General features: G+C 34.4%; 1 protein-coding gene across 3 annotated transcripts in view; it reads right to left on the reverse strand.

Annotated features, from left to right (window-relative positions):
* QKI (QKI, KH domain containing RNA binding) overlaps nucleotides 1–20,763 on the reverse strand; it is a 190,092-nt gene that overhangs the window by 41,990 nt on the left and 127,339 nt on the right. The gene's annotated exons all lie outside the window — the stretch shown is intronic.

A 20,763-nucleotide genomic window follows, 5' to 3' on the forward strand; every position in this document is an offset into this window, starting at 1 on the left:
TTTGGAGCTATGTGCAAACGGAAGCAAACTGTACATACCCTTTGATCCAGCAAAACCACTATTAGGTCTATATCCTAAAAGATCATATAAAAGGGAAGAAGACCTACATATACAAAAATATTTATAGCAGGTCTTTTTGTGGTGCAAAGAATTAGAAACTGAGAGGATGCCCATCAATTGTGGAACGGCTAACCAACTATATGAATGTAATGGAATACTATTGTGCTATAAGAAATGATGAGCAGAGGATTTCAGAAAAACTTGGAAAGACATGCACTGATGCAAAACAAAGTAAGCAGAAGCAGGGGAATATTGTACACAGCAACAGCAAGATTGCACAATAATCAATTATGATTAACTTAAGTCTTCTTAGCAATACAACGATCTAAGACAAGTACAAAAGACTCATGATGGAAAACGTTATCCATATCCAGTGAAAGAGCTGGTGGAATCTGAATGCAGATCAAAGCATATTATTTTTACTTAATTTTTTGGTGGTATTTCCTTTCTGTTCTGTTTCTTTCACAACATGACAAATATGGGAAATATATTTTACATGAATGTACATATGTAACTGATAATAAATTGTTTATTGGGGGAAGGGAGAGAGAAAATTTGGAACTCAAAATTTTACATAAAAACGAATGTCAGAAATTGTCTTTACAATATTTTAAAAGAAAAAATAAAAAGAAAAATTCAAAAAAAATCAGGCCTCATAATAATATATTTGGGAGTGATATGCATAGAAATGACACTTGAAATAGGACATCTAATGAGATCACCCCAAAGAGTGTGCTGACAGACAAGAAAAAGGTACATATAACCGTCTTAGGGATGCCCACATTAAGTGTACATGAAAAGAATGAGCACATCGCAAAAGAGAATAAGAAGGCATGATTAGACAGGTAGGACAAGAACCTAGCATCAAGAGGAATGAGACAAGAGAAGTACTTTAGGGACAGCTAGGCAGCGCAGTGGATAGAGTGCTAGCCCTGGAGTCAGGAGGACCTGAGTTCAAATACGTCCCCAGACACAACATTACTAGCTGGGTGAACCTGAGCAAGTTACTTAACCCCAACTGCCTTGCCAGGGGAAAAAAAAAAGAAGAGAGAAATACTTTAAGAATCACTGGCAACTTGGGAGAAAACACTTTCAATGGAGTGGTGGGGTCAGAAGTCATATTCTAAGAGAATAAAGAAGCAGCTTTAGCTGTAATGAGTATAGGCAATCTATCCAAGGACTTTGGATGAAGGGGGGAAGGGGGGCAGTTATATAAGATAAAGTGCCTCTGAGTACTTAGCATTGACTGCTGAACCAATATAAGCCTAACTAGTCTGGTGACCTAACTAATCTCAAAGATTGGACACCAGGTGATATATGTACAAATTTGTGATTTGAGATATACGATGGTGTAAAAACTTACAGTGAAATAAATCAGAACTATTTTGAAATTAAAGTATCAGAGAAACATGGGTGAGAATTGCTGAACAGTTTATCACAAAAGTCTTAGATTACTGAAAAGCATTTTATAAATCTTAAGCTTCTACGTAATCGTGAGTTGCCATTAATTATTATTAGATGATAGCACAAAAAATTGGCATTTACTATTTTAGTAAAAGGATCTGAATTGGCATAGTATAAATTAAAACAATTAAGTCTTATTCCAAAAGAAGGTATTGTTCAGTTGGTTGTTTGCTTTCAAAAATGATTCATCCTGAATATCTATATTTTTAGCCATTGTATTCAAAAGAAGTTTACCATTTTAAGCCATGGTTCACTTTGAAGATATTGAGAACAAATAAACTGTAATACAGTGATGCAAATAACTTCCTAATTGGTTTAATACAAACTAATTCATCATATCAGATTTCTTAGGGTCTTTTTTTGTTGTTTGGCATCAATCATTTCACATTCATCATCTTAAAACATTTTAATTTTTCAAAGTAATTTTTTTCTGATAATTACCCATTTAATCTTAAGGCCCGTATGGTGTTACTCATTTGCTGTTTACCACAGAACTTCAAATAAAGACACAATTATATTTGATGTGAAATCTTCAGAAATGCAAGCACAATTTTTTTTAGTTATCACTTCATTGCAAGGGCAAAGAACAAACCTGTACAATACTACTATTAAAATAGCAAAATACCATTTTGTGGTCAAATTCTGCAGAATGATTATGGGGAAATGCACCAATATTTCCATCCATACAAAGCAATTTTTGTGAAAAAAGATGTTCTGCTAGGAAGAAACATTATGAATCCAGGGCCACATTAAAAAAAATGAGGAAGACAAAGCAACCAAGTGTTTCCCTAAGGGTGTATACTTAATGTTAATGCTTACATATATATTTATAGATGGAAGATTATTGGATTATAGATAGATTATTGTTAATGTAAGAAAACAAGCCTACCTGATAAGTAGGTTTACAACGTATTTTAAACATAAAACTTTCATTCAGTTCACAGTTCTACCATGGCATCTCCCAGTGGGTTTTTTTTTTCCTAAAATAATTGCATAACTGGGATGTGTAAAGGGAAACACTTCAGAAATCTTAATGTACTATAGAAACAACTTAATGTAACACACACACACACAAATTATTTAATCATAATTTAGTGACCATCCTTACTTATGAGAAGCCCCACCACAATTAGCCAGAATGGTCCCCTGAATCATAAAGTGTGGTTTGCCAGTGATTTCACTGAGTTACTAGAATCTGAGAAGTACACTGAGTTAGTAGTCTAGTAGAACCTTGCATACAACCAGAGCATTCAAGAACCCAGCCGCATGATCACAGCACACTATCACCCTTTAAAAAAAATATAATTCTGTTAAAACCTTTTCTTTATCAATTATCTAACGGCCAGCAGCCTGGGGTTTTCATCCTCCTCCCTAACTTTGATTATCTTAGAATTCAATCAATCAGTTGGATCACTTGCTACCTACTCACTTTGTGCGAGGCTCTCTGGGATGCTCTGGGGATACAAAATACAAAGAAGAAAACAGTCCCTCTCCTATTGAGAGACAAGTATACAACACACACACACACACACACACACACATATATAAAATAAACAGAAAGTAAATACACATAAAGTAACTAAATGAGGAAGTCTTGGAAGAAAACAATAATAACTGGGAGAACAGGAAAGGCTTAATGTAGAAGATAGACAGTACTTGAATTTCATCTCCCGCTTTAGGCAGAACATGTAAGCAAATGAAGTTTAAAGACAGAATTTCACTTCCTTGAAGTTCAGACTTTATACTGTATATTGCCATTTCAGTAAAGATACACAAAATGATTTCTAAAGTAGAAAAATCAAATCCTAGACTAGGCAGGTCCTTATGGCATATCTACAAATAGACCAACTTCTGTACATATAAAAAAATGAGAGAAAAATAAAGTTTTTGATGGCTATTTACTTGGAACTAAATTTTCCTTATGCATAGACCAAAAGCTTATTACTTTTTCAGATTTTATTAATTTATTTATTTTTAGTTTTCAACATTCACTTCCACAACATTTTGAGTTCCAAATTTTCTCCCCACCTCGTCCCTCCCCCAACCCCAAGACAGCGCACATGCTGAATACCCATTTCCCTAATCTGTCCTCCCTTCTGTCTGCCCCCTTCTCTTCTCTCCTTCCCCTTCTATTTTCCTTTAGGGTAGGATAGATTTCTATATCCCACTGCCTGTATATCTTATTTCCCCAAATGCATGTGAAAACTATTTTTAACATTTGTTTTTTTAAAACTTTGGGTTTTTGAGGCCTGCTCTAGATTCACTGAGTTCTGCCTGTGTGCCCACACTGAACTGCATTCCTCTCCCAGCCCCATGAGATAGACCTTTCCAATCAATCATTCAGGTTGTCTTGGGCTGGAAATTTGTTTCACTCTGTCTTTTTGTGGTTTCTGCTGCTCTAGAATTTGTTTAGAGCCATTTTTTATAGGTATTTGGAGGGTTTGGGGGGAGAGCTCAAGGAAGTCTCTCCTTTTACTCCACCATCTTGGCCCTGCCCCTCAGACTATAAACTTATTGAGGGATAGTTTTATTTTTAGCTTATTTATCTTATTTTTATCTTCATATCCCAAATAACCAGCATAGCACTGGCTCAAAAAATTCGCATTGATTTGATTTATAGATTCAATAATAAGCAAATCATTTTATATTGGTACTAGAAACAACTTTTATTTTATAAGTTTGTAAGGATTTAAGTGGCATACTGGATAGAAAATGAAATGTGGACTTACAAGGACCCGTGTTCAAATCCTAACTTTTCAAGCTGTGTGATTCTCAGTTTCCTCATCAGTAAAATAGGTATAATAATAATACCTGATAGGACTGATGAGATGATTACATGACATAAGTAAGCACTCTGCAAACCTTAAAACATCATATAAATAATTTTCATTATTCTATTTATTGAATTTAATGTGAATAAGCTAGAAGCAGCCATGTCCTGATAGACAGAGAGTCCCAATCATGAAGAAATGGGTTCATGTCCTGCTTTGGGACACACTAGTTGCGTGTCCTTGAGAGAACTGAAATTACTCTCTCCAAGGTAACTAATGTTATGTGATATGGTTGCTGTTTTTTTTTCCCCCCAGTCTTTTTCCTTTATGATTTCTTATAGCATCTCATATTGCTGATGGTTTCCTCCTCCTCCTCCTCTTCCATATTCTCTCCTCCTTAAATTTTCATGACTGTTTTCTCTCAGTTTTACTTGCCTGGCCACTCATTCACAATCTTTCTGCAGAATCAGCATGCCTATGGTATATTCAAAGGTTTCCCTTAATAAAAGGATTTGTTCTGTGAAGTTTGGATTCAGTCAAAGGGCTGCACTTGAGGACCTAGAGGGCCACAGGTACCCCACCCCTGATCTAGACTCTCTAATCAGCTCCACTGGAGTTACACTTGATGTAGATGTCTCACAGCTCCATTCATCCAGATAAATCTTTCTCTTGAATCCATTCTGCATTACTGGTACTGGACTTTTCTGATTGGACACTTCACTAGAATCTCAAGTGAAACATATCCAAAACAGAATAATCTTTTGTCACAAATCCTGAAATAATAATTCCTCTTTTTGTGGATGGTAATTCCTCCTTCTACTCACTCAAGTATGCTACCTTAAAATACCCTCAACTCCTTATTCTCCCTTAATATACAATCCAGTCTCCAAATCTTATTCATTTTACATTTACAATATTGTTTATCTCTTCTCTCCATTCATCCAGTCACCATTCTAACTCATACTGGATCTAACCTGCACTGTAAGATTAACCTCTTAATTGATCTCCTTGCAATCAAAACCTCCTGATTCTAAACCACCCTCCATATACTTGCCAAATAGATACTCCCTAAAACAGAGCTATAACCGTATCACTTCCTTGATCAAGAAATATAAACATGCACTACCTATAGCACAAAAACCAGAGTGCTATAATTGGATTTTTTCTCCTCTTACACATTCATTTTTAATAGTTTCAAATTCTCTCATTCCCTCCTCCATTTATTAAGAAGGAAAGCAATACGACAGCCATTATATATGTAAAGTCATGCAAAACATATTTCCATATTAGTTATAGTGTTGTCTTCCCCTCCATTTCTGAGAAAGGAGAAAGAAAAATAAAGTGAAAAATAATATGTTTCAATAAATACTCAGAGTTCATCAAATTTCTCTCTGGAGGTAGAGAGCATTTTTCATCATGAATCCTTTGGAATTCTCACACATCACTGCACTGATCAGAGTAACCAAGTCTATCACAAATGACCGTTGATATAATGTTGCTATTTCTTGGTTCTGGCTCACTTCACTTTGCATTAGATTAGTTCATAAAGGTCTTCCCAGGTTTTCAAAAACTATCCCCTTCACTGTTTCTTACAAAACAACAGAACAACAGGAGTCCATCACAACCACATACAACAACTTTCAAGAATTCTCCAACTGACAGGAATCCTCAATTTCTAATTCACAGCCACCACAAAAAACTTCTATAAATATTTTTGTACACTTAGGGCCTTTTCCCTTCTCCTTGATCACTCTGGGATACAGACCAAATAGTGGTATTTCTGGGTCAAAGGGTATGCACAGTTTTATAGCCTTTTGGGCATGGTTCTCAAGAATGGTTAAATCAGTTCACAACTCCACCAACAGTGCATCAGTGTCCCAATTTTCCCACACCCTTTCCAGCATTCATCATTTGTCTTTTTTGTCATATTAGCCAATCTGACAGGTGTGAGGTGTTACTTCAGAGCTGTTTTAATTTGCATTTCTCTAATCAGTAGTAATTTAGAGCATCTTTTCATGACCATAGAGAACTTTTATTTCATCTGAAAACTGCCTATTCATACTCTTTGACCATCTATCAATTTGAAATTCATCAATTTTTTATTCATTTTATTTAGTTTTTCATCACCCTGTTTTCTCTCAGTTTTACTTCCACCTGACTGGTTTATTTATCAATAACTTATGAATTTATCAAATGAATGATCATTTATCAATTTTTATGAATTCTGTTATTTTTTCTACCTCTACTAATAATTCTTTGGTAACTGGATTGTTATAGCACTTTGAATAAGTAAACTAATTTTGGTGGAGCTGTCATTTTTGTTATAACAGCTCAGCCTACCCACAAACAACTAATATTTCTTCAATTGTTTAGATGTCTTTGTTTTGTAATTGTGTCCATACAGTTTTTGAATATATCTTGCCAGGTAGACTTCCAAGAATTTTCTACTATCTGCAGTTATTTTACATGGAATTCGTTTCTATTTCTTCCTGCTGGGTTTTGTTGGTATTACATAAATTTATGTGGGTTTATTTCATATCCTGAAGTGTTGTCAATTGTTGCAATTAGTTTCTTAGTTGATTCTTTAAGTATATTATCATACTATCTGCAAAGTTTTGTTTCCCTGATGCCTATTCTTATTCCTTCAATTTTTTTTCTGGTCTTACTGCTACTGTCAGCATTTCTAGTACAATATTGAGTAACAGTGGTGACAAAAGACACCCTTGCTTCACCCCTGATCTTAATGGGAATGCTTCTAATTTATCCTTGTTACAGATAATGCTTACTCTTGGTTTTAGGTAGATGCTATGTATTTTAAGAAAAAGTTCTACTTCTTCCTATAGTTTTTACTATTTTTAATAGGAATGAGTGTTGTATTTTGTCAAAAGCCTTTTCTGTATCTATTGATGATTATAAAAAATAATTATATGACTTCTATTACTGATATGGTCAATATTTTCATTTTCCTAATATTAAACCAGCCTGGCATTCCTGGCATAAATCCCAACTGGTCATTGTGCATGATCCTTGTGATATATTGCTGTAGTTAACTTGCTAGTTATTGCATTAAATTCTTTTGTATCGATATTCATTAGGGAAATTGGTCTATAGTTTTTGTTCTCTGATTTTAGTTATCTCCTATTTTAGTTATCAAAACTGTATTTGTGACATAGAAGGAATTATATTGGGATACATTGCTCTTTAAATGTCTGGTAGAATTTGCTAAATTTGATAGTTTGCAACTTTCACCCATACCTTCTGGTTCTGCCCTCTTGGCCAAAACCAAACCAAAACAAAAATCTAATCTCTCTTTCACATGACAATTCTTAAAATACCTGAATACCTGAATACTTAAAATACCTGAATCATGACCCATTTGAATCTTTTCTACAGACTATGTCCAATTCTTTTGCCCGATCTTTATATCACAGACTCAAGGTTCTCCCCCTTCTCTTCAATGCTCTCCAGGTTTGTGATGTCCTTAAGTCATGATGCTCAGAACTGAATACAACACTCCAGGTGAGGTATGATGAGTATGGTGAGATTATCACCTTTCTATTCTTGGAAGGCATATCCCTCCTGAAGAATCTCACTGAATTTGTGTACATGGGGGAGGGGAAGCTGAGTGATGTTATGTAAGAAAAAAAAAAGAGGAGTATCAATGAAAAACATTAAAAATAAATTGAACATAGCAGAAAGGAGTTCAGAAAAGGATGTAGACATGAAAGGCAGTGCTGAACTATCATGGTAAAGTTGACGTAAACTTTAAAAACAAGCTACATGAGGTAGATTCATGGCGTCTGGTCACTACATAGGGAAATGTTCATGTTTGTTATAACTTATATGAAAAATAAAAAATTATGTTTTACTGTTGAAAATGTAAGCAGTTTGACAAAATGAAGTGGATCAACCAAAGAAGTAGAACTGTGCAGTGATTACAAACATGAGATTTTTAATCTTAGCTCAAATAATGTCATTAAGCAATATAGAGAATAGGTAAATTGAGTAGTTTTCTCCTGAGAGATTCATTCTTGGGAAATAATTTAGAATGCAAGTTTAATTTGAAGTGGGTCATGGTAGTCCTTTCAAGCAGGATTTCCAAGTTTGTTTCTGCCCAGAGAAAATTTGGATGAAATAGTCAAGAAAAGTTGGAGTAACATGCACTTAGAGGTAATGGATGTCTACCCCAGAAAACTAGGATTTGGAAGGACATCAAAGCTATGGTAAAGTTATAATCACTCCAATACAGCGGCAGACACTAGATGAAAGCAGGGATGTGGAGAGAGAAGTCTGTAGGAAGATAGAAAGAATTTGGCTCCTAGGTGATATTGGTGTGACTAATATATTTATAGGTCTTTTAAGAAAATTTAAGTATCTACTATGCGTTAAGCACTGGAAAGAAAACCAAAAACCAAAAACTACAGTCCCTGATCTAAAGGAACTCATATTCTGGTGAAAGACACAACATCTAGATACCAACAAAATATGCATACATTGTATCTGCTGGAAGGCACTACTAGCACAAAGGGGACTGGGAATTTTTTTACCAGTTGGATATGAGTTAAATCTTGAAGGATGCAAGAAAATGGAAGTGAAGAGGGAGCACATTTCTGGCATGGTAAGAGCCAGTAATAACGGAAAGAGTTGAAAGATGGGAGTACTGTGTGTGTAAAAAGAGCAGGTAGCTGGATAATAGTGTGTAGAGGAGAGCAAAGTACAAGAAGACTAGAAAGACAGAATTTTAAGATTATTAAAAGTACAGAAGGACTAAGAGCTAAAAATGACAAGGCCAGGAGGTTATTTCTCTATGACCTCTGTAAATATGAAGAAAAGCCGAAGACAATGATGAATCTATATTCTCCAGTACATCAGAAAATGGGTATGGCTAGTATCTATGTGGATAAAACAGCAATTCTTGGAGATACCCAAACTAGGAATGTGATTACTTTTTTGGGGAAAAAAAGGAATATATAGTACTCAATAGCACTGGACCAGCTCCACCATATACTTCCAGAGGAAGAGACACTTTTATAGGCTTTTAGTTCAAGAAAAACCAAATACGGTGAAATTATAATAAACTTGGCCTAAAGAAAGAGGTACATAAGAAGAATCTATTTGCCCTTTGGCTTGACTGTTTTAATATAATGATTAGTTTTGTTGAATTTTTCTTCTTTATTACAAGAGATTTCTCTCTGGGGTAGGGAAAGAGATGTAATGGTAAATATAGGTGATGTGAAGACAAAAAATACATACCAATTCATTTTATAAAACAAAATTATCTTAGATTTTATTAAGATGGCTGTATACTGCATCAAGATGCTGTTAAAAATGTATATAAAATAAAAAAATTGTATCTAGCCTATCAGATTTCACTGTTTTTGGAAGCTGATTTAAATATCTTCTGTGTATGGCCTGTCCTATCTCAATTTTTTGCATATATATAATGCTTTATAAAAACAAAATTAAATCCCAATTCATAGCATGCATCATCACATACCACAGCAGATACAAAATGATTTATAAAAATAAAATGATCTTCCAATTCATAGCCTGCCCTCATTATAAACCACAGTACTCTAAAAAGAATTAGCTGTTTTGATATTACAAAGCTAGTTAAAATAGTTTTCTACTTAAATATGCCTTTTATCCTCATTCTGAAGTATATGAGTCAAATAATGATGATTTAAAGTAGACGTGTACTAAGATTAAGTAGTTCAAAATACAAAGAAATCACCCAACAAAGGTCAATGAGAGAGAGAGAGCGGGAGAGTGTGTGCGTGTGTGTGTGTGTGTGTTTAATTTCAAGTCCTACAGCCCTGTGCACATACTGGAAAATTCTACAGGTTTTATTACATTGACTTTGGCATTCAGTTGACCAAATAATTTTAAAGAAAATTTTGATAATAAAGAATTAAAATATTTTTCATCACTAACTAAACTAACACAAAAAGCTTGTCATATTGTGATTCTCCAAATAATAGATAAAATTTATATAATGTTTACTACAAGCTAGGCACTGTGCAAAGCACTTTATAATTTTTATCCCATTTCATCCTCACAACAACCCTGAAAGATAGGTCCTAAGAGTAAAAAAGACCCAAGTGAAGATATTTTGGGGGTTTTTTTCCCGTATAGCATTAATGGTGGCTTTCTAGTATTCTGCCTGGTTGATACGACAGCATTCATGTCTGATGGCATACTGAGGTTATATAATGTTTTTCCTGCTCATATCCTCACTCTGGTCTTTATATGTATATTATAGCACAGCAGCCACAGGTAATCTCACATGCACCTCAGAATAATGTGAATTCAGGCATACAAATAGATTTGGTTTGTTTCAGAGTTTGTTTCCTTTTTTTCCTTTCTTTACTGCCCTTGCAATCATAATAAAGATTAATCTGCAGATGATCCAATTTGTTCAGTCACCTGTTTTGCGCTGGTACAGTGTAAGAACACTGGGCAGTAGCCAGCCTGATATTAAACCACTAGGACAAGAAGATCAGTGTACTTTCTCTGTGCCTAAGTTTCCTCATTTTTAATCTCTGTTGTTTTTTTTTTCTTAAAGGGGGAAAGGGGTCATTTTTTTTTAGGCTTTAAACAGATTATTCCAGTGAAGAACTGATATACACAATATTATTTTGTTATAAGAAACAAACTGATAAAATAACATTGTTTTGCAGCAGAAAGTGATAATTTCTGGCCAGTATGCCCTCATGTAGCATATTGGGCAGTAGAAAAAAATTTTGAAGATGGGGCCATCACTTAACTTTTATATATTTCACTTTCTTTAGTAAAAAAAATTAATTACTCAGGTCCTTTCTTACTCTAAACACCTTTGCATATATCCCAGCTCTCTCACTCCTCTCCTCCAATGACAAAGAGAGGAAACAGAAATATTGTTAGTTCATTTCCAACAGTCACTACAGCCAAATCCTTTTCAAAGAACCTCTGAGTTATACTGAATGAGTGAAGTCAAAAAAATTATTTTTTAGGGTTTAAATAACTGAGATGAAAACTCCTTTGCCAATTACATCTCAGAAGAACAGGATGCTCTCTATTTTGAAATATATGAAGACAAAATATTTTTATTGCTTTAGATAAAAAATGACCACAAAGTTAAGTAGCTTTTTATGGTTTAAGAAATGCTCCATAATTGATTATCTGTTATCAAAGGATGAAACATAAAACTGAATCTGATGGCAATACAAAAAACTCCTTAAACCCAATAATTATGATTCTCAATAATCTTTAGCTAACCAGTCACCTAGAATTCCATATCACTTCTGTAGGCAAAAGATGTTAAATTATTTCTTTTGCAATTATTAAAACAGAAAGAAAAGGTGTCTGGAACAACAACAAAATAATCCTGACTGATCAAGTTACTGCGATTAATTTAAAGCCTTAAGGACAACTTTAAGTACAACTTTAAACCAGAGACTGACGTAACTAAACAAAAACAAATCAGAGTTTTACTTAGTATTATTTTTTTCAAGCTCACATTATATAATAATGTTAAGAAGTACAGACATATTTTAATATATTTAGTGAAGGATCAACACTTATAAGTATGTTAATGAAAATAATACAGTACCCGTTCTATCTACAGTTCTAACTCCAGAAAATTATACTACCTTTAAGCCAATATTCTGTTTTCAGAATAGATCACTATGGAAACCAAGATGTCACAAATCAGATTTGGATTTCATATGAGAAATGTAAGACGTTCCTCAATTAAAACAATAAAAAAACCCTGATTTTCCCCTAGAATTTATTAATGGCTTTTGAATAGAATCTAAGAATACATCTAATCATCTGTTCACCTGGATGGAATAAGTTTCTGTATTCTGCTTAAAAAGAAATATACTATACAGAAATCCATACTTATGAGATTCATAAATAAGGAATTCTTTAAATGATAACTGATAATCCAAACAGATTAAGGAAGAATCACAAACAATTTACAGTCTTCTATAAACCTAACTAATCAATCAACAAGTTATTTATTAAGTTTCTCTTATGTTTCTAGACACCATGCAGATATAAAGATAAACAATTAAACAATTCCTACTCCAAACGAACTCATATTCTACGTGCAGGAAAATTCCCTATGGGAAAATTCTCTGCTTGAAAAGAATTGTTAGGAAAACTGGAAAGTGGTTTGACAAAAATAAGATTTAGAGGACATGTTATACCATATTTCAAAATAAGCTCAAAATAGATACATAAAACTAATATTAAATGTCACAAATATTAGGCAGTCAATTCTAAATTAACAAATTTAGAAACAAATGAACAATTATAAAAAAAAATGACAACAAAACACAAAAACAATAAAATATTAACAATCTCCAGATGACCAATATTAAGAGAAATGTAAATGAAAATAATCCTGAAGGATTTCACCTCAAATTCAACATAATGGCAAAAACCATAAAAGATGGCAAGAGAGTCAATCAAAAGGCTGTGGGAAGATGGGAGACATACTAATATTCTACTGGTGGAGCTGTGATTTAGGATTAAATATTTGGGAAAATAATTTCAAATTATGCAAATAACTTGACAAACACCCATACTCTTTGACTCAAAGATTCCATGACTAGGCATATACCACAAAGTGGTAATTAATAAAAAGAAAGGCCCCATAGACATTAAAATATTTACAGTAATACTTTTTGTGGAACTGGAAAAAAAATAAAGATTCCCCACAGATTTGAGCAATGGGTAAAAAAAAAAAGTAGTACACTACAGGTATAAAAAGAATATTATTGTGTAAGGAATTACAAGTATGAATACAGAAAAGGATGGAAAGACTTACATGAGTTGATGCAAAGTGAAGCAAACAGATCCAGAGGAATATATATATTATAAAAGCAATAATGTAAATACCAAGACTCATTATCACAAAACAAAAATAAATGTTGCAAAACAACAAACAACAAGGATAGCCATGGAGAAGATATATAAGAAGACAGTTCTTCCCTTCCCTTTATTATCTTGATTGTTTTTGCTCATTTTTCTTATATTTATTTAATGCAGTTTTAAAAAAAATTATGCGGTATAGTTCTCTGGGAGAAGATAGCAGAGTGATACATGGGAAAATTTCAGTGATGCAAAAATAAAATCTCAATTACATTTTTTTAAAAAATTGTAACATTAAACCATGAGAACACAATACAGTCTGGTACTTTATTTGGCCATTGCAACAAGGCGAGGTCTTAACCAAGCAAGGGATAGAGAGAATCAAAAAAGATAGAATATTAATTTTTATTACTAGTAAATTTAAAACCTTTCGCACAAATGCAGAAAGAACGAGAAGGGGAAATGTAGGTGAGTTACAGGGAGTCATTGTAACAAATATTCTGGATGAGATTTTGCTATCCAGGATATACAGGAAATTAACACAAATAGGTAAAATAAGTAATTCCCCAATGTTTAAGTGGATACGAACTATTATTAGCCACATAATGAAATTATAAGCCACATGAAAGACTGTTGCAAATCACTAAATATTATGCAAATCAAAGTAACTGGGATTTCACCTCACACCTAGAAAACTGGCAAAGATTTAAAAAGTATGGAAAGTGTCAATGTCAGCAGGAATGTAGAAAGGTAAGCACATTGCTACAGTAACTAGTAAAGCTGTGAACTGTTACAAAGTCATTCCAGAAAATTAGTTAGAATTATGTTTTTAAAAAATTGAAATACTTATGCCGTTTCATCCCATAGACTCACTACTAGTCATTAACTCCAAAGAGCTCAAAGAGAGATGGTTCTCCTATACACTAAAATACTTTTAGTAGCAATTTCTGTGGCAGCAAAAACAAGGGAAAAAAAGCAGATGCCCAAAAACTGGGAATGGCTGAATTAATTATGGTACACGGCTATAATGGAATGTTCAAAAACATGGGAAAATTTATATGAACTTATATAAGGACAGAGGCAGGAGAATCCAGAAAACAAGAAACACAACTACTGCAGACAATAACTTTCATCAGAGGAACTCAGTTGGTGAGAAAACTCTCCATAGACAAGTTTGGAAACTTCTCTGCAACTTGAAGTCTCAGAGTGTTGCCTAGGACACTGAGATTTTTTGGGTTGCAATTGCTTCTGTTTTGGCCAGAAACTCTGAGGATCTTTTCCCCATTCAGACTGATTTTTTTTTTTACACTAGGTAAAGAAGTCATTCTCTGCCAAATTTCTTACCTAGCCTTCATCACTGAATGGGTACTGCCTCAATCAAACAGACCTGTTAAAGACTTTACCTTAAAAAGGCCAAGGTCTCCCACTGCATCCAGGGCCATCCCCAGTTGTCCTGATCTACATCTGGCCACTGGAACCAAATGGCTCTGGTGGACAAAGTGGGGGTGGTGACTTCACACAGACCTCCTTCACTTAAATCCAATTCACTTGCAAGACATGACTTTACTTTCCTAATGTCATGGTCATCTTTGAGAAGGAAGGACAAACATCACCTTCCATGTAAACTGTATATACCCTGAACCAACCCTGTATTCTTGGTGTAAATACTGTGTGACCCTGAACAAGTTATTTCCTGTCTCTCAGACCTGTTTCCTCATCTCCAAAAAGAGGATAATAATAGTACTCATAGGATAGTTGCTTTGTAAAATTTAAAGTATTATATAAATGTTAGCTATTATTAATACATTCAAGCAATAATATAAGCAATTTAAAGGGACCTGGATAAGTGGGTTTTGGGATGGCCCAAATGATATCTCAAGGAAAAAATACTCCCTTTCCTCTACATAAATTTCATTTTAACAAGCTGAGGCATTTAAAATCAGTTCACATTCCAGTGGCAAATCTGGCAGCATTTTTGAAAAAAGAATGTCATGGTAGCATTAAATAAGTGAGAGTCTCAATAAACCTCTAATAATTGTGAGAGAGAAAAGTGATTAGAATCTGAAACTGCTCCCCCACCCCAATATTCTTTATCTAAAAACAAAGGGCTGGACTAGATGAATTCTAAAGTCTCTTTAAGTTTCAAACTGATGATACTACCCACACTGCCTTCTCCCTCAAAAACCTTTCAAATGCTATCCTGCTAAGGAAAAGACATCTCAGCCTGAGAGATACATCTGGAATTGGGAAGGAAAACGCAGTCAAGAAGACTTTGCTCTGATATTGGTGGCAACACCCCTGATTTTATGGCTAAAATAACCTCCATCTCCCTTTCCTAGCTTTAAGCTCCCTAAACTCATTGCCCTATTCCTGCAACACGAGGTGTGTTGGGATCAATGAAGGAATGAATAAAAATGGAAAATTATTTGATGTATACTGTATTTTAATAAATATTTCTTGAAGGAAAAACATAGTCCCTATGTGTACAGTAGCTTGTATCACCAGACTACACTAATATCACTAAAACACTGCAAAGTAGACTTTCCTGTAATATCAACACTCATAAAACATGAATGGGCCTCATGTCCGGTAAGGACAATGATAGCCCACCTGGGTTCCAATTCAGCCTACCACACTGATGAGCTAAGCAACCAGGCACAAATTACTTCATGTCTATGAGCCTCAGTTTACTCATCTGTAAGAAAGGGATGGAAACGACAGCACTTGACTCACAGAATGGCTCTGAGGATCCAATCAGCTAATACACACAAAGCTCTGTGTCAAACTTAATGGCTCCCAAAAATATGGATCATATCCCATCCACACCTTTTCATCCTGTATAATCCATTTCCTTTCACAAATTCTGCAAAGGTGGCCCCAACTAACATGCTCAGGGATCTTCTAGCTGTTTTGACATTGACTGAATACAAATGTAGCACCTGGGGTCACCCACTATTTTAGACAACCTTTTATGCTGATTATACATCTCTCTCAGAATGTTCTTTATTCTGATTCTGTGGTACAATCCTTGGTTGGTAAGATGTTACAAGTTCTTCATATAGCCATATGTAACTATTCATTACCTTTTGGGTAAAATCTCCATGTTAATTTACTTATGTTTCTAATTAGTACCTCACCTAAATGTAATATGATCTCTTCTGATTAATTTTCAATTTTTGTTAATTAGGAAGTTGAAGGATGTGGTGAATTGTCTCATAAAAGCAGTGCTAGTATTGATAGATTAATAAATCATTGGTTTAAACCAAAAAGTAGCAACTATAATAACACTTGTAATTAAATTTTTTTTTTGCTTTTTGCTAGGCAATTGGGGTTCACTGACTTGCCAGGGGTCACACAGCTAGTACATGTTGTGTTGTGCGTCTGAGACCAAATATGAACTCAGGTCATCCTGACTTCAAGGCCACAGCTCTATCTACTGCGCCACCTACCTGCCCTAATTTTGAATTTTTGTCCTAGGAAAATGGTGGTTTTAAAGAATGGTCAGTTATCAATTAAATTTGATAACAAAAGTAATTCAAACATCCTCAAAGTTTCACATTTAGAAATTTGAGTATCTATTGCAACAAATACCATTACAAAGAAGATTCAGTAGGACAAAATTATTTCAACAAAACAGAGGACAGCCTCTAAACTAGTCCAAAGCACTTTGTGTACTGAATAATGTAACATAAAAAAATACATATATACTTCCTCTGACCCTGGCTCAATTTGCGGTCACTTATAGCAGCGCAAGTATATCTTCGCTGTTAACACTAACAGTTTTTTAAAGGCCGAAAAGAGGAAGATGAGGAATTAGTATCATTGGGGGTAGGGGGGTAGAGGGAGCGCGCGCACGCACCAGTGCCACATCAGGTAGAGATACAGGTGATAGTAGATACGATACCTTTAAAAACTCACTGACAATTTCTAACTCAAACTTTTAAAACTTTGTTACCAAAAATCACAATGAGGGACAACACAGGAAATAAAAAAGTGTGGGTGGCAATTCTAATTTTCATACTTAATTCAAAGGACATTATTCCTTGTTAATATATGACAGAATAGGTAAATCATAACTACATTATCATTTTCCCTGTTCTAAAGACTGGAAGATGATTTACAGCAACGTGTTGAATAAATCTACAAACAAAATTGTTGTTATTCTGTAATTTCCCTATGTTGGCTCAATAAAAGAATATGGACAAAAACTATATTCCTCATACAGTGAGGAATTGTGCAGTGAGGGAATACTCACATCAATGATGTTGTTGTTCAGTCATTTCAGTTGTATACAACTATTTGGGTATTCTTGGCAAAGATACTGGAATGGTTTCCCATTTCCTTCTCTAGCTCATTTTACAGATGTGGAAACTGAGGTAAACAAGGTTCAGTGACTTGTGAAGTGTCACATATCTAGTAAGTGTCTGAGGCAAGATTTGAATTCAGGTCTTCCTGATTCCAGGTACCATGCTTTATCAACTGCGCTACTTAGCTGCCTCTATGCAAATACCAATATAATATCAAAACAAAATACCAACAAAATAATTTGGAAAGGACCCACGGAGTTAGCTTTCATACAATTTTAAAATTACATTAATTTGAGGATTTAAAGATTTAGTGCTAAATGGGATGTTAGGGATTCCTAGTCCTACCTCTCTCATTTCACAGACGAGAAAACTGGAGCCCAAGCATGGCATAATAACTTTCCTGTGATGACACAGGCAGTAAATAGTATTCTTTTAAGCCCAGTGTCCCTTCTTTGTGCAAAACTTTTCAAAAGCTACCTAATGACCATCAAGACAAATTGAAATTTTTTGGTTTGGCTTTCCTGGAATTTTTCAATCTGACATATTTTTTGGGAACTTTTCTCATCACCTCCATTTCCAGTACTCAGACTGGAGTATTCTGTTTTCTGAACAGACACAGTTCTTTTCTCATGTTCTCTTCTTCTTTAAATCACTCGAAGGCACTAAACCTCCTCTCATAACTACTGAATTCCTACCTATCCTTCAAAATCAAATGCTATCATAGCATCATAAATTTAGAGCCAGAACAGATAAGGAATTATGGCCAAAAGAGTTTAAGGAACTTGCTGCTCAGGGTCAAACAGCTAGTGCCAATGAAAAGATCTGACTGCAGGTCTTCCTGACTCCAAGATCAGCACTTTATCAATCATATCATGTTACTGATATCTTGTTTAAGACACTTTCACCTGGAAATGGTTGCTGACTAGTCCAATTACATGTAGCACAAGGATTATACCACTCCTAAGCAGATATCATCATGCATTACAGGTATTATTGGTGCATGCCATATTCCCAAACTAGAATGTAAACTCAAAGAAGACAGGATATCTTCGTCTAAACTCAGAATTTCCCTTCAGCATCTAACAGTGTTACCTACATAAAGAAGGTATTTCACGTGTAAGTTAAAATATATAGTCTTTCAGAAAACTGAAAAACTGCTATAAATATAAATATCTAGGGATTATCATCAGATTAATGACACAGGGAATGGAAAGAAAGGAATGGCTATTTTGGAGCATATTTTAAAGAAAAACTTGGAAACTGACCAGATAAAGGAAAGGTAGAAGAGAGATGAGTCAAAGGTTTCAAGTCTGTTTTATTGGCCTGTGTCATTAAAAAGATCATAATTTGCTAGAGAACAGGGATCATGATATTATTATAAGATTAGAGCTCAAAGGGATTTTTGATTGTAATAATTTGCTCCAAGAGCAACAAGGTGCCAGAATAGATAGAGCACTGGGCATGGAGTCAGGAGGACCTGAATTCAAATGTGGCCTTAAACAATGATTGGCTGTGTGAACCTGGGAAAGTCACTTAACACTGTATACCTCAGTTTTCTCACATGTAAAAAAAGAGGTAGAGAGGGTAATGGCAAACCAGTCTAGTACCTAGTATCTTTGTCAAGAAAACCCCAAATGGGGTCATGAAGAGGTGGAAACAAATGAACAACAACCTGATCTAACCAAGTGGTTGCTAATTTGTGGGCTTTGGAATTAATGTAAAGACTGGTATATTTATGTAGTGACAGTTACATAAGCAAAAGTGAATATTCTATAGTTTGAAATATTCACTAACACCCAAGATATTTTTCACACAAGATATAATATTAATAATAATATACAATAGTAAGATAATAAATATGACATATAGATATAATTGTCATATAGTAAATACAAATTCGTTTGTAACTTGCTGAGTTCACATTAACTATGTGCAATCATATTTTTTCAATTAGCAATTTTAATAACTATAGTGGTTGGTATCGACACTTTTCTGATATAAGCTACATTGAGAGTCAAAACTGTAACCCAGGTCTCTGAAGTCTCCAAAATGCTTTGAATCTTCAAAGTGCCTATCACACTGCTAAGCAAACAGGTGTACAAATAGTTAATAAACAATTAAGCACTTACAATATGCCAGACACTGTACTAAGCAATGAGGATACAAATATGCAAAAAGATAGTCCCTGCCCTCAAGGAACTTACATTCTACAAGGGAAGACAACATAGTAAAGAAGCTAAAAAGCAGGGAGAAGGGGGAACAGAAAGGGCAAGTGCCCAATGTGGGATCATGGTGGAAAAGTCATAGAAGTCACAAAGCACTAAAATCAGGAAGGAAATGATAGGTCAGTGCAAACTACACCTCCTTATGTGAAGGTTTGGGAGTTCATGGCTCTGCCCCCCAATTACACATTTCCTACTTAGATGTGCTACTCTTGGACTTCTTGGACTTCTCCACCATGCCTCAGGAAGACCATCACTGGAAAAAAAATGTTATCATCATGCAATTTCAGTCCTGGTACTCACACCTTATCACTGCTCTTTGTCATTCTTAGTAGAGGGCACATCCAATGAACTCAAAATAAAAACAAAAAACAAAAAACCAAATCAATCACCAGGTTCAAAAAAAAAATCCAATGAATCGAATTAGTCACCAGGCTAATTAAATGAGGGTTAAAAAAAGGTCTTTATTCTTTAATGAACACAAGAACTGACAACTATTTATCTACTGAATAGTGTAAGGACTCAGATGTATACCAAAATTACTATTCCTCAACCTTCCTTTTTTAAAAAAAGATGCTTATTCACTTGTACAAATGGCAAGAAGTTATACTTTAAAGGACTTATGTAAGATACTCCAAAATAACAATTTTGATAAAAATTGTCTCAATAAATAAGAGTTTTCCATGCAATTTACACTGACTTCAATACTCAAGCTAGATGTGAGAAGACAATTTTTATACAAATGTGTGCAATTATATTTCTGTAGTTACATTTACAGCAATGTACTGTTCTAAAAACATAATATTTAATTTTTTCATAAAATGTTGGTATAGCCTTCATCTATTACTAAGCAGTCTGAAATAAGTTAATATGGTAGTCTAAAAAGCTGTCATCTATTATGCCCATTCCTGCCCTCCCCAATGAATAAAATTCAGATATCCCTTAGAGAAGAGTGAAAGGTTAGCCAATGAAAGTCACAGCTAATTAAACCAACTTTTTTAGGTATAAAGTGTATCAAACACTTGTGTGATCTGATAAAATACCCTTAATGACACCTAAATCCCCTTCACCCTCCCTGAC

This window comes from Phascolarctos cinereus, unplaced genomic scaffold (genome assembly GCF_003287225.1).
Source record: "Phascolarctos cinereus isolate Bilbo 61053 unplaced genomic scaffold, phaCin_HiC Scaffold_5;HRSCAF=322, whole genome shotgun sequence".
In the NCBI taxonomy this organism is placed as follows: Eukaryota; Metazoa; Chordata; class Mammalia; order Diprotodontia; family Phascolarctidae; genus Phascolarctos; species Phascolarctos cinereus.